At 41.7% G+C, this 14710-nt stretch overlaps 1 protein-coding gene across 3 annotated transcripts in view; it reads right to left on the bottom strand.

Annotated features, from left to right (window-relative positions):
- Positions 1-14710, bottom strand: part of arb2a (ARB2 cotranscriptional regulator A) — a 149535-nt gene that overhangs the window by 53705 nt on the left and 81120 nt on the right. The window lies entirely within an intron of this gene.

Below are 14710 nucleotides of genomic sequence, written 5' to 3'. Positions count from 1 at the left end.
CCTCTGAATGTCAACGCCAAGGAAAATGTCACACAAAGGACTTGTTACCGCACTACAATAGACTTCCCACACCGCTGGTCCCACCCCAAGGAGTACTATAGCCAGGCCTTGGGAACAAGCCGTTTCACTCAGCCTCGCTTTAAGATAAAACGGGAAGAAAAGAGAACAGGACTTGCAACAATAGGTTAACAATCACTTACTGTATACGTTTAGTGACTCTGAGGAAGGAGACTAGAGGACTGGGGATGGACATAGTGCTGCAGTTTAGTGATTTCCTGGCCATATACTGTAAGAGTAAATTTAATAATACACTCATGGTTATCATTATTCTTATGTTAAATTCTAAGTCATAATCACATATTTTTGTCTTAAATTATGGGTTGCTAGATTTGGAGTCAGATTGTTTCCCTTGGTGTGTCTTTGACCACATCAGCATGACACGAGGTTAAAGATTAGAGGTTTGTAATTTGAAACAGTGCTTCTGTTGCAGATTAATTTGCTTACTGATTTTTATAAATGGTTTAGAAAAGTATGTGCTATGTGTAGCTGATCAATGGAAACATTGAAAAACTGTAAAGTCTCCATTCATTATAAGTGCATACATGTTTTTTGAGACATAATGAGGAATTACTCTCTTATGCTGCAACATGAATACATTTTATTTGTGATGACAGCATATGTTTTGTATTTTTCTTTAAGTCTCAAAAATTCAGACGTTTTTCCACAATAAAACACATGAAACCAAAATAATTGATCTTAAAGCTTCATAATAAGTGTCATCTAGAGAATGGAAACATTTTGAAGTGTCTTGGACATCTGGACATCTGTTGGACTTGAAATAGTGTTGGTACTTATGGTGTGGTGCCTAACAATATGACTAGTGTTTCAGTGGGGGATCTAGATAAGGTTAAGGTGAAGGCAATGAGTGAAATATCAGGCATTAGTTGGTACTTGCTTGTAAAAACTGGATAAATAGTGGTGTATAAGCCAACGTGTAATAAAACAAATTGGGCTGTGGCATGAGTACAAAGCTGTGTTTTCAGTGAGAATAGAGGGTTTAAGGTGGGAAAGGACTATGAATCTGTGTCTGGCTAAAGATCACAGCAATCGCAGAGACGACTAAATCTGGCTAGCTGGACATTAAAATGATGCTGGGCATTTGAATGCATCCTCCAATGCCCAGCCATATTAAAGTGGGAGTGTATAGAGATAAATTAAATCTATTAGGGCACCAAGGACTCATACATCATCCCACTGAAAAGGCTTCCACTGGAGCATCTTCACCATGGTCGAGAATAGAGCAGACTGAGGGGAGAAGTATAAACATAATAAGAAAGAAAAAAGTGCACACAACTGTAGAGACAGACACAAAAAATGCCAGACACTGCACAAGTATGCAAAGACCCATTCGCTCACTCACACACACACACACACACACACACACACACACACACACACACACACACACACACACACACACACACACACACACACACACACACACACACACACACACACACACACACACACACACACACAAAATCCTACAATCAAGTACACACTCCTGATACACACTCCTCACAGTACTCCCTTCCTCATCCACGCTTGGTTGAAAAACCTTCCTCTGGCAGAAGTGGGCCCATGGGAGTCGCAAAGTCAACCTTTTAAAACTGGAGGTGTCAGTCAAGGTCTTGTTTTCTGGTGCTAGCCAAATGGGCCAGTCCCTGAGTAGAGGGGCTACTAGCAGGGGCCAGGAAACAGCAGAGAATGGACTGACTGCCCATGGAAAACACAAGCACATGACTTCAATCCAATCAAAAACATCACCCAAGCCTGGGAAGAATACTTTATGTGTTTTCCACTTCCATGTGAATAAATATATCTCTGCTTGCTCCTATTGTACAGTTTGTTCCTAAAAACATCCAGGCCAGTATTTTTCCTTTATTCTTTATGGAAAACTAAAATGTGCTTTATAAAGGGCAAAGGTTCACTGGGTATCGTATTAAAACTCTAACAGCGCTACAATAAATTGGTAACTGTTGGCACCATTTACCAAACATTTGCTAACCTTCCATCAATGACAGTTTTTTTTTTAAGTTTATCTTTATTTCAAGTTTTTATTTTGATGTGACACTTTTAAAACAACAGTAAAGAAGTAAGCTATAGAACAAGCTATTGAACAACAAAAAAACAACAACAGTGACAACCACAGGGAGTGTGTGTGTGTGTGTGTGTGTGTGTGTGTGTGTGTGTGTGTGTGTGTGTGTGTGTGTGTGTGTGTGTGTGTGTGTGTGTGTGTGTGTGTGTGTGTGTGTATGTATATTCCTGCATGTATGCATGCAAATGTACGTAAGGAATCAATGTGAGCAGATATGGGAGTACTGCTCAGCACAGGGTTTGTTTGGTGTAGAAGTAAGCGAATGACAGACAGAGGTTAGACAAAGATAAAAACATGTACAAAGAAAAAAGCAGAGCCACTAATGTGGGAGAGAAGCTGGGTTAGAGATGGTGCTGGATGGATTTGCCTGGAACTTAAATACTGGATTTAAGTATCTAGACAACTAAAGCTTAATCTTGCAAAGACAAACTGTCCCATTAAAGAGACAAATGACGAGTGAAAACTTTATAAAAAATGGGATAACGACACTGTTGGAAGTCCTTAAGTGGCCACGTCAAGTGATTAGATTGAGCACCTCTAGATGCTGTTTTGTAGGCTAAAATGGGTTCTACCTACCTAAATTTGAATGCTTGGAAATACAACAAAAAACGACTTTGTCTGCCTATCTTTAACCCATTTTTGCACTCAAGTTTATCTGTGATTTGCCATTCAAGGATATTCACTCAGTGTTGTATATTTGCTGGAATGATGAGGGAAAATAAATCAAGAAGTCTGACCAAAAAAAGTCTGTTTTCCTTATGATGCCTCAACCAAAGATTAAAGACCAACAAACTCCATCTCCCAACTCTGGCTATATCAATCACTCATTCTGACAGCTCTTATGGCCGCACTGCCTACACACATACAGTTGGGTGTGGTAACAGTTGGTGTAAAAGGTTGACAAATAACTACCCGAGGAGCGAATGCTCTATGCAGTATAGCCCTCAACCACAGTAATTTTGGCACCCACGGGGTCGCATGTTTTACAAGCCACAATGACAACTGTGGTTTGCTGCATGTTGAAAGCATAATCTAAGCATGTCTCTTCTAGGTGGGCAGTGCTCATAGTTAACTTACAAACATGTAAAACCATGAAGCCACATACTCCCGGGTGGATATAAATGTAAGCTGTTTTATCATATGACCCATCATTATATACCATGTTAGCCATGTATATCCAGAATGTTAAATGTGCTAATTCTCTATGTAACTGCAGACGGCAGCTTGAACAAGGACACAAGCCAGCTGTTGTGATCAGTCTTGTATTGGACAGGGAAAAAGGAAGAGAAACATGTGGAAATACTTGTTGAACTTAAACCAACACACAGATGTTGAGACATTTGTCGCCTTTCTGCTGGCCTTTCCTTTAACGCAAAAGCAGCTGGATATGCGGGGTATGGTTTAGATGGGTGTTGGACATGTGGGGCTTGTGTGTAAATAAAGAAATAAAAATAAAAAAAACCTGTAAGAGGAGTAGAATGGCAGACGGCTATAAAAAGCTCAACATATATCAAATGTGGTATGATAGGAGAGAAACAGAAAGGAATATGGAGATAAAGCAAGACAGATGAGAGACAGACAGGCAGATGTTCGCAACAAAGAATATTTATAAATACTTTATTAATCCCCATAAGGGAAACTCTTTTCCCTTGGCCCACTTCACAGGGAAATCAGACCAAAGGGTCACCATCAGAACATCATCCCTGAAGCAAGTGGGCTTTTACTGTGTTTATAAAACATAAGCAGAAGATTACATTTAAATGGGAACAAAGAATCCCATCACAGGATTTTGAACCAGAGTCCTCACCTTGAAGGGCAGCCTTCATACTCAGCAGAGCACCCTGACAAAATGCTTATCACCAATCTAATGTAGTTCATCTATCTTCTGCACTGTAAAAGTCTTAAAACTCTAATTCACTTATATTATCAGGGACATTTTCACACGATAATTTACTGTTTCACCCCAAAAAATTAATTTACCCATTTCTGTGACTGTGCCGTTTTTGAACACACTCCCTCACTGCGATTTGGATTTAATTTGATCGCAACTACAAATCACATTTACATTCCTCTGAACCATGACAACAAAGCTGAGTCACAACTGATGATGCAGACTTGAATTCACTCCCACCACAAATGCATTCAAACTCTGGATGAACTATGATATCCTTTTCTTCTCTTTTCCTCCTGCTCTCCTCCTCATAAACCATGTATTTTTCTAATTTCTCTGCAGAAGGCCTGGTTGCTATAGAGAAACACAAACATCACAATTTCTGCCCCCCGGTTGGCCAAATTCTACCAAATCCAGCTTTTCACAAGCTCTATGAAATAGCCAGCCCCCATGCATTTGGAGCCACTTGCATGCACACACACATACACAGACTTTTCTCTAACACCTGTATCTCGTACCTGACCTCTCATATGGCCCTTAGCGAAGTACAGTGTTTAGCGTATTAAGCTGCTTCTTGCTACAAAGCCAGCTAATTGCAATACCTTTTTGTTGTGCATAATCTTATTTTCACCATTGACGTAGAATATGATATGCGATGGGTGTGTATGAGGGATGGAAGGGGGGGCATATTAATCATGTTTATATATCTGGACGAGGAGTTGAAATGAGCAACGAAGACATCATTTAACAGCATGCTAAGATAATCTCTGGTTGAGATAAATACTTAATTTCTCTCCTCTCCCTGTGACGCTCCCTTGCTCACAACTGCTCCGCTGATGCTACATCTAAACACCGGCAATAATAAAGACAATTATTTAGGCCTTTGATAATTATGTGTCAAAGGCAGCGAAAGCCACTAGATAATTGGGCGAAAACTGAATGGTAATCCACAATGGAGTTCCCTGTGGGGAGACAGGCAGACTCATCCCTAGAAAGAATGCAGAGTGAGAGAAAAGAGAGAAACAGGCAAAGACAGAAAGATGAGAGCTCTTTAAGGGGCCTTGCTCACTGTCAGATAGTCAATGTGAAAAGCCACAATTATACACGAAGAGAGTGTACGAATAAAAAAACAGCAAACAAGAGAGTGGGAAACAAGAGACAGAGAGAGAATGACAGAAAATAAGTGAGAATGAAAAAGAGGAAAGACTGAGCAGAGGCCAAAGGGAAGGAGGAGTGCGTGTATGGATGTGTGTGTGTGTGTGTGTGTGTGTGTGTGTGTGTGTGTGTGTGTGTGTGTGTGTGTGTGTGTGTGTGTGTGTGTGTGTGTGAGAGAGAGAGAGAGAGAGAGAGAGAGAGAGAGAGAGAGAGAGAGAGAGAGACCCCGTGACGATGCCAGTCAGAGGCAAGGCTTATAATGTGGCTGCGCCATGCACTGCCAACAGCCACAGATAATCTAGGACTACCCACTGAGCACTGAAGCACTGCTTAAATATTTGATTGATTAACTGTCCTGTTGCTGCCAGAGAGTAAGAGGAGAGCATCAGAGAAGCCAGGGCGAACACAGAAAAAACAAACAAACATGCATGTGGGTGCACACCGGAAGGTTTGAAAACACATGGTGCAGACACTAACACATACACCCCCATAAATCCCTACACAACAACATTGGAAGAGGGGCACAAACACAAACACACACAAATATGTACACACTGAAAGCATGCGTAGACTCCGTATAGACCGTGGCAAGGGCTAGACAAGGGAAAACAAACATCAAGGCTGACTGACACAGTGATTTCTCTCTTATCATTCGTTAATAAAGACAATATAGCCAAATTGTTGCGAGGTTGATGATTTTAATCACCAGTGGATTCACCAAAGGGATGACGTGTGTGTGCCGCTTCTCTTATTCCCGTCTATGTAAGATTTTATGTTGCCAGCAACTGATCCCGGGTCACAGAGGGGTGGACAGGAGTTGGAGTGCAGCAAGTTCAGCCACTTTACCGACCCTGTCTGTGACACACACGCACATAAAACACACTCACCCCTGTTCATCCCTGGCTGTGAAAACACAGGCAACTGGCCCCCCACGCTCCAACACCCTCCACAGGAAGAGACAACACCAGCGCTTCCTGTGGCTTTGAAGCAGCGGACCCAGCTCCCCTGTCGGTCCCCAGCTTCCTTTGTCTTAACCGCAGGAAGGAAGCCCTCTCTAGCACGAGGCCACGGGGCTCTAGGGAGCGAGCGGGAGTGTGTTTGTGTATGTGCAACCTTTAGTGTTGTGGGAGTGTGCAGCTGTTTTGCTCGCCGAGGTCACGTGCATTTATTCGCAGGGGTTTTTCCCCTCCGACTCTCTAGTGCATGAACTTTGGTTGTGGCAGGGGTGCCGAGGCGAAGGGAGAGAGCAGGAGAAAACTGCAATAACTTCCTCCTGTCTTTCCTCTTTCCTCTCATGAATGTTTGCCAAAGGCATGATGGAGAGAGAGAGAGAGAGAAAGGGAGGATGGTAGGTGGAGAGACAGGGGGAGAAGGGGGCATTGCTGAATTGTGTGAGTGACAGCAACGGACCCTAACCGGACACTGGGGAGCGGGAGGTGGTGTATGTCCGTGTACGTGTTGAGGAGGATTTTGTGTGTATAAACATGCAAACCGCACACATTCATACATATACAGGCACACAGATACACAGACACACCAACATCAGTCGGGGCGGTGAGGAAAAGGAAGGCCAATAAATATTTACTGACACAGCAGAGGTGGAGAATGGTTGTCCACTGGTGGAAACAAAAGGCAGAGGATGAGGAGCGGCGTGCCAGGAAACCTGCCGGCTGCGGGCGCTGCGCCCCGCTTGTGCCCACATGGAAAACAAGAGGAAGACGGGAAGAGAGGACAGAGGAGACAGAGAGAGAGAGAGAGAGGGCACGGAGGAAGGGATGGAAGGAGGGAGGGAGGAAGGAAGGGACGAATAGCGTCGAGGGTAAGAGAACGCTCATAAATAATAGCGTTGCAGTGTAAAGAAACTGCTGTTCACTTAATAAAAAAAAAAAGGAACTTAGGTTCTTAAAAGTCAGGGTTGAATGAGAGTTTAAACTCATGAAGGAGTTGGTGTGTGCATGTTACTTTTTCAAGCTACTATTTGTAGCTTAGTGAATCTCTTCTCTCAACTGTCCACATAATCTGTGATTTTCTACATAAAACATTTTCTTTTGGTAAGTGATATAAAATTCCTCAAAATAAAAATTTGTTCCTGCTCGAGTTCCTATTGGTTTTCACTTGACTAAGAACTCTTTTATTGCAGTGTAATTAGATTAAAATCATTAACCTGATAAGCCAAGCAGGAGCTCAAACGTACAGCAGCACATCATTGTCACTACAACAGAAGTCAATAATTTTTTATTAACATCTGCACGGTGGTTAGTGTTAATAATATACGCTCTCAACAGTTTGATCAATTTACATTGTCGGACTGACGACTCATAGTCATTGCTCAGGTTGCTCAAACAATATCCCTAACACCCCAATAATGTTCATATTGAAATGATATTGACACAAGAAGTGGACAAAGTTTTGAAACATTAATAGTTAAGGGTGTTTATACATTGTTTAACGACAGCAATAAGCAAGTGGTAGTTTCTTATTTGTCCCTTCAAGAGAAATGATGGCCTGTTGACTAATTACAGTCCAAGTTAATTATAATTGATCTTTGTTAAGTAAACCAGCACAAGGTATGCTGGGCAATGTCTTTATCATTCCCAAATCATTGTCCACGTCAACAGCTTTGGTGTATAGTGTGAAAAGTTACTTTTGCGCATTGGATAAACTCTAGGCCTCTTCATCTCTGCTCGCCTTTTCTCTCCCTCTCTCTCACTCTAAAAGTACTTCTTTCTTGTCTTTTTCCCTGTCTCCCAACCCTCCGGCAATGCTGTAAAATAGAAACCTAACCTCAATATTTTCCCTCACGGTGCTGGGACTTGCTGGCCCATTAAATTCCCTTTCCCATGTGTCAGCTTGCACATTTCCACCATGAAATTCTCGTATAATTAAACTTTCTTAATGATTTATAAGCTATAATAATAGCCGTAAGTATTTCAGAGCAGGTTAAAGGGACAGCCTTTAAGTGTACACCGGGGGATGACCCTGTTTTAACATAGTTTCGGATGGGTGATTCTCGGCTGGAGACGAGGATGGATAGGGCAAGAGAAAATGGGATTGACGGAGGGAGGGAGCGAATGAGAGTGCCTAACGAGGGTAAGTGGAGGAGGAGGCTGAGACCTTTGTGTTGTAACTCAGGGTGATACTGACATCGAGGAAAACCAAGGGCTCCCTGAACCCTGGCAGGAAGGAGACAGCTTACCACAGACAGACAGAGAAAGACACATGCAGAGCAGGCATAAGCAACCACAGAGGCAGAGAAACTGACAGAAAATACAGACAGCCTGGGCGGGAAAGGACGGGCTGAACATCAGACACAAATAAATAATAAAGAAAATAACAGGAAGAAATAAATAGAATGTCATAAGACAATAAAACATGCATTAAATATATATATATTTTTTAAAACATACTGTGAAGCACACTATTTTACAAAACCTAAATAAACTCAGTTAAATCTGCTCAGTGACATACACACTAGTACAGAAACAACGTTTATTGCTCACATCTAAAACAGTAAGAATCAGTGTCTAAATGAGGGGTACAAACAGTTCACATGCTCGTTCTGGGGCACACATACACAAACACACACACAGATGTTTGCTCTCTGCTGCCTCTCTGATGGTGAGGCTGATATGATTGCCACTTAGGAAATCAGTGTGTTTTCACACCACTCTCAGCTCTGCCAAAGCTAATGTGTTAAATATCCATCGGGTACTGCTGTCCATTTCTAAGACACACAGACACACACAGCCTTTGGGGCTGATAAACACTAATTCCTTGTACTAACTGAGCTCAAAAGTTGGCATCGAAGACAACATTTCTAAATTGGGGTGTAGTGAGAAGATTTCAACGAGCTATGATGTGGAATTTTCACCCAATTCTTCTAAATTTGTTGTGAGGAGGTTGAAGTAGAGCAAAATTTTAACAATTGTGTGACTTTTTTCACTATTCTTGTTATCAAGAAAAGTCAATTTTGTTTTTCCATTGTCACAGTTCCAATTTCCAGACAACATTACTTTTATGCTGCACAAATCAACACATAAAGTCCAGCTATATTGTGTTTTGAAGGGTCTGCTAATGGTAAAATCTACCAAATATCTCAGCGGACTGTTTTTCACCTAAGCTGTGAATGGGAGAGAAGGAATAGAAGGAAAATGAAACAAAAATCCCAAATCTGGAAGCGCCTACTGCCCTTCACATTACTGGCAAATCAGCTGTGTGTGTGTGTGTGTGTGTGTGTGTGTGTGTGTGTGTGTGTGTGTGTGTGTGTGTGTGTGTGTGTGTGTGTGTGTGTGTGTGTGTGTGTGTGTGTGTGTGTGTGTGTGTGTGTGTGTGTGTGTGTGTGTGTGTGTGTGTGTGTGTGTGTGTGTGTGTGTGTGTGTGTGTGACCCTTTAGGGTAGCTGGGGTTGAATTCTCAGGAGAGATGTTTTGTTTAAACTTTCAGGGCCACTCGACCCGTCTCTGAGTATAAAGCTGCATGGACAAACAAAAACAAAAAAGTTAGGGGAAAAAATGAGATGTAAGAGACTGTACTAATAAAAGTGACAAAGAGAGAGTTCCTTATTTCAGTTATCATCTTTAACTCCTTCATATTTGCTCGTCTCCTCTGCCGTAGGGCACGGAAAAAAAGAGAGGCCCAAAAAAATAAATAAAAAAAGGGCTCAGTGAACCCCCTGTACTCAAAGGAAGGAGAGAGTACGGGAGAAATAACTACAGAAGGCCAAGTGAAATTAATGGTAATATATAACAATCTGAAATTAACTTCTCATTGCCACCAGCAATGATTTAAAACAGCTTTTTAACGAGAAGAAAGATGAGTCAGAAAAGAAAGAGAGGGAGAAGGGGTTGAGGCCATATTACAAATTGGACAGGCTGGGGGAAGCTACAAGTTAATTTACCCCATCATGTAAAAACTTTGCAGTTCTCAAGGCATACTCCCTAAAATATTTTTTTTATGCCCAAACTAATCAAGACACAAGACTAAAAGATAAAAAAAAAAGATAAAAAAATTAAAAAAAAAAATCATAATAATAATAATACTAATGCAGGGTATAAGAAAATACAAAGCAATTCAATTACCACATTAAACAGGAATTTAAAGTTAATTTTAAATTGTATCACAATGTTCCGTTGGACTAGACTTAATTGCAGAAACATACATCATCAAAAGGCAAAAGGAAAAATGAAAGTCAAAACTTTGGGATGTATTCTATGTCATGCTATATAAGTATATAAATATTATTGAAATTCATAAAATATTGCAGTGATATTATAAAAGAATAGAGTAATAATAATAATAATGACAATAATAATAATAATAATATAAAAAATAATCATTGCTGACACTGAAATCATATTTCGAATATATTTGAAGAACATTTGCGTGTATAATCCTCTACTGTAGTTATTCTTCTGTTATTCTTTTTAAGTAGTTCATAATACAGTTTATTAAATATTATGCTCAACAACTACAGTATTATACTTTTGAGTACATAATAAAATCAGCATCGTGATTCTTTTAATGAATTCAATTTAAAGTTTACAAGAATGAAAAAAAAATGTAGCACACCAGTTGAAGTTCTTTTCAAGTGATATTGTTGATTAAAAACAAAGCCTGAGAGGAGGATAAGGTGCACACACACACACACACACACACACACACACACACACACACACACACACACACACACACACACACACACACACACACACACACACACACACACACACACACACACACACACACATAGCGCACACACAATTCAGTATAAAGCATATTATTAATCTTATAAAAAAAGCAATTAAATCAAAGTGGTATAGAGCCTGAAGCTATGAGGACTGTCAATTCTGCTGGAAATGCCACAGAAGATTACAGTTGGGTTTGTGGATTCCATGAACCCTTTTTTGATTAGGGAGTCAATTATTTCTTATTACTGAAGATGCTATTTCGGAAAAAGACCTTGTCAGTCAATCATGCAAAAAGTCCTCGAAAAGCGTGAATAAACCGTTAAAGAGGGAGGTGGAGGCGGGGTGGGGGGTGGCACTGACCCTTTTCCCTGCCCAAACTCCTACTTGTAGTGAAATTACCTTTTAACTATTACACCTCTGTCAGGTCTTTGTCAGCGTATGGTAATTAGGGCCTTCAGTGGAGCGCATTTGAAAAGAAAATATATTTATTAGTTTATCTCAGAGAAAGGCATTTACCCAGAGCTGAAGGTAAGTTTGAATGTGGTGATTATCTTGTCATTTTCAAACTGTTTTTTTCCCCCAAGAGCGTGCATGTGTGCTGTAGTAGGTGTTTGTGCATATGAGTGTGTGCATGTCAGTGTGAGTGAACTCTGTTGAATATGATGCCAGGTAATATGCTGCTGGTGTGTGTGTGTGTGTGTGTGTGTGTGTGTGTGTGTGTGTGTGTGTGTGTGTGTGTGTGTGTGTGCGTGCAAGTGTGTGCGAGTGTGTGCGAGTGAGTGTATGTGTGGATGGACAGACACGTGCTTTCATACATATATATAATATATATTTATAGGGGTGTGTGTGTGCGCGCGCGCACGTGTGTGTGTGTGTGTGTGTGTGTGTGTACTTTAGCTGCATTCAGCACACTGATAGGAGAGCACAGCACATTTCTCCCATCCTCTTTGTTCTGTGTTGGGTTTGACACCTCTAAACAATAACAGCGCTTTGCCCAGCCCCAACCCACCACCAACCACACACTGCATGGACGGGAGCTGCCAATTAACACTATCAAACACCCCTCATCAGCTGTCTGCTTACCATAAAAAACACAACAAATCAATAATTCAGAGTTTCCTTCGAAAACAATCATATTCATCAGCAGACTTAAAGGTACCTTCGGAAGGAGGACACGATCACTAATTGCGCAGTATGAGTTGTGTGTATTTAAAAGATGTACAGAAAAAAAACTTGAGTACTGCTGGTGTCGCCACATGAAGTGGACCAGCAGAGTAGAAACAAAGATCTGCATTCCCTCTAAAACTCTGGTGTCTAGAGCTGATCTTTCTTTTGGGGCCGGCTCTTCCTTGACTCAACCCGAATGCAATCAAAGTCCTTTGTCTAAATTGCTGGATTTTTGGATAAACGGGGCCGTTTTTTACTCAAACACATAACCTGTCCACTCTTAAAAATGACCCACTCTCTCTTTTAGTTTAGAAACCTTTGTCTAACGTTGTGTTTGTCAGCCAATGGGCAGCAGACGATGTGGTGCGACCCAGGGGACAGAGGCCGACGTGGGGAGAGAGACATGGAGAGGGGGTCCTGTCATGGAGGGAGGGTCTCTGAGGGCTGGAGGTGAGCAGAGGTGACTGGGAGATGACTGTCGCTCTTCTCTGTGGTCCAAGCCCTTTTCATTAACCCACACCCCTGGGTTCTCCAAACACAAACAGGGGGTGAGAGTGAGAACAGGGGGATGCGGATGGGTGCCGAGCACTAGCCCTGGTGACCACCAGAGACCTGCTGCCTGCCTGCCTCCCTGTCTGTCTGAATGCAGATCTGTGTCATCCATTACAGACAAGGGACTGCTTTTAACGAAATGCAAACACAAACAGGAGCACATGCATGGGCACACAGACAAAGACGAAACACACGCATACAAAAATACACATGCATCGAAGCCTGCTAAGGGAAAGAGAGGGGTAACAAAGGACAGGCAGTGCCCCCTAGTGTTTTCATCAAAGAGAACTAAGACCAAATCAACTAACCATCACCCCAAGCGAAGCCACAAAAACAGATACAAGATGACAGCAAGGGACAAGAGAGAGAGATGGAGAGAGGCAAGAGGTGAAGAGGCCTAATTCATGAGAGAAACAGCTTCACATGTGGAAGGCACCAGCAGGGTGAGGAAGGTGGAGGGGGCAATACACTGGCGAAAGGAGTGGGAGTGATGGAGGAAACAAGGGATGAAGAAGGGATGGAAGTTAACAAGCAAGCGGGGACGGGGGGTGTACTGTACATGTTAGTTGGTTGGGTGGGGGGGTGTAAAAGTTGTCTGACACTACCAAGATATTTTTAATGTTCAAGGCCATGAGAGCGAGAAAGTGAGAGGGGGAGAAAGAGAGGGAGAGAAGCAGGCAGGCCATGCATGAAAGCCAATGTCAGAGGAGTCCAGACGAATCGTCGAGTGTGAAGCCATCTAATAGGAAAGCAGAATATATATGAGACAGGGACACACACACAGTCTGTGAATTACAAAGCCCCCCAATGTGGCCTGGAAACTGATCTGAACCATAAACCACCAACTAATCACCGACATGATGAGGGAGAAATGAAAAGCTAGCTTAGTGGGACAACAAACAAGCCGTTTGAAATGAAATGCACACTCATGCTAGTTGATATAAAAACATTTGTACTAAAAGATGAATGTGTAAAAAACAAAACAAAAATCTGTGCATGTGTATCTGTTTGGTTTGTTTGTTTTGTTTTTGTTCAATCGGACAGCTTTATATTCTCACCGTGAAACAAGGCCTTCCTTTCACGGAGTTCCACATTCAGCTCCGAGACGGCGAACACATCAAAGAGCGCTCCCCACCAGGAGTCTCTCGCTCGCCCTCCTTCTCCTTTGCTCTCTCTACCTTTCTTTGGTCTTTCATAACCCCATCGTATTTCACAGCACATAAAGCCTTAAAATGGCACATAAAACAGTTCATCTCTTTTCACTGTCAGCTTTCCAGGCTTAAAAAATTAAATATGTTTTACTGCAGGTACATAACTAAAACACACCCCTGGAAAAAAATTGCCATAAAGGATTCAAACTTGGCTTTCCATAAGTATTGGAGGCTATAGAAATGGGAATAGATCAGTTGAATGGATGGTATGGGGTAGACCCATACCATCCATTCAGCTGATCTATTCCCAAGCTTAAAGGGTGGGAAAAAAATGAACTGAGTGACAAACTGTGGGAATGCCTGTTTTCTCTTTGCCATCAATCCCATCATCATGCGCCTCGTTTAAATGTTCTCCATTTAAACACTGCAGATATGTGCAGAAAATAAACCACACAGTTTGCAGGTGGTGCACTGACACTGTGAAATTCTTTACAAAAATCTAAGAAATGTTTTTAAAAATGCTGACCCGGTAGTGAGCATGAGGAGTAGGAGAGGAAAAAAACAAAAACCCACAGAATACTAACGCTGCATACAGTGAACTTTAAAAGCAGTGAAAGATGGAGAGAGCGATAGAGGAGGGTGTGGACGACGTTGCTGAGTTTAAAGGTAAAAAGCGAGAAGGATACGAGAAAAGGAGAGACACCGAAGCGGTGGTGGGAGAGAGGGTTTAAACTTCAACCCTAGAGTCACTGAGTTCATTGACATTTGCACCAGGATCCGCCAAGCTGCGCCTCACAGCTTTTAAAAAAAACAACACTTTCTCTCTTTTCAAATCCTAAGACTTGTTCTTCCTCCTACATTTGCCACAGAATGAGACCATTCACAGTTTTGAGGGCAGAAAAAAAAAAAAAAAAAAAAAAAAGACAGAAAAGAAAACTGGATTCAATGTG

Source organism: Brachyistius frenatus, unplaced genomic scaffold, assembly GCF_029030835.1.
Source record: "Brachyistius frenatus isolate BFR_SWC_R1_liver_20210118 unplaced genomic scaffold, ASM2903083v1 Contig_31, whole genome shotgun sequence".
Taxonomy (NCBI): domain Eukaryota; kingdom Metazoa; phylum Chordata; class Actinopteri; family Embiotocidae; genus Brachyistius; species Brachyistius frenatus.
The sequence above is the reverse complement of the archived record's forward strand: the minus strand, read 5'-3'. Positions and strand labels throughout refer to the sequence as shown.